The sequence below is a fragment of the Platichthys flesus genome, chromosome 14 (assembly GCF_949316205.1).
Source record: "Platichthys flesus chromosome 14, fPlaFle2.1, whole genome shotgun sequence".
NCBI classification, from domain to species: domain Eukaryota; kingdom Metazoa; phylum Chordata; class Actinopteri; order Pleuronectiformes; family Pleuronectidae; genus Platichthys; species Platichthys flesus.
In genome coordinates, this window is record NC_084958.1 from 24,404,110 (window position 1) to 24,404,331 (window position 222).

The window sequence follows — 222 nt, forward strand, 5'->3', positions numbered from 1 at the left end:
GCAGGTTGACACTTCCTGTCACACGTGTGGCATCGACCGATTTGATCATACAAATAAAAACCTTTAGGATAGTGGTAAATAAAAACTTTTTTTAAACATTGACAAATATTTGTTTCTGCTTTTACTATTTTAATTTTCATCCTTTCAGAGCTCTGAAAACGTTTGAGGCAGAAATGAAGGAAAATAATTGAATGTTTAAAGTTTTAATGTTGAAAGAAAAAG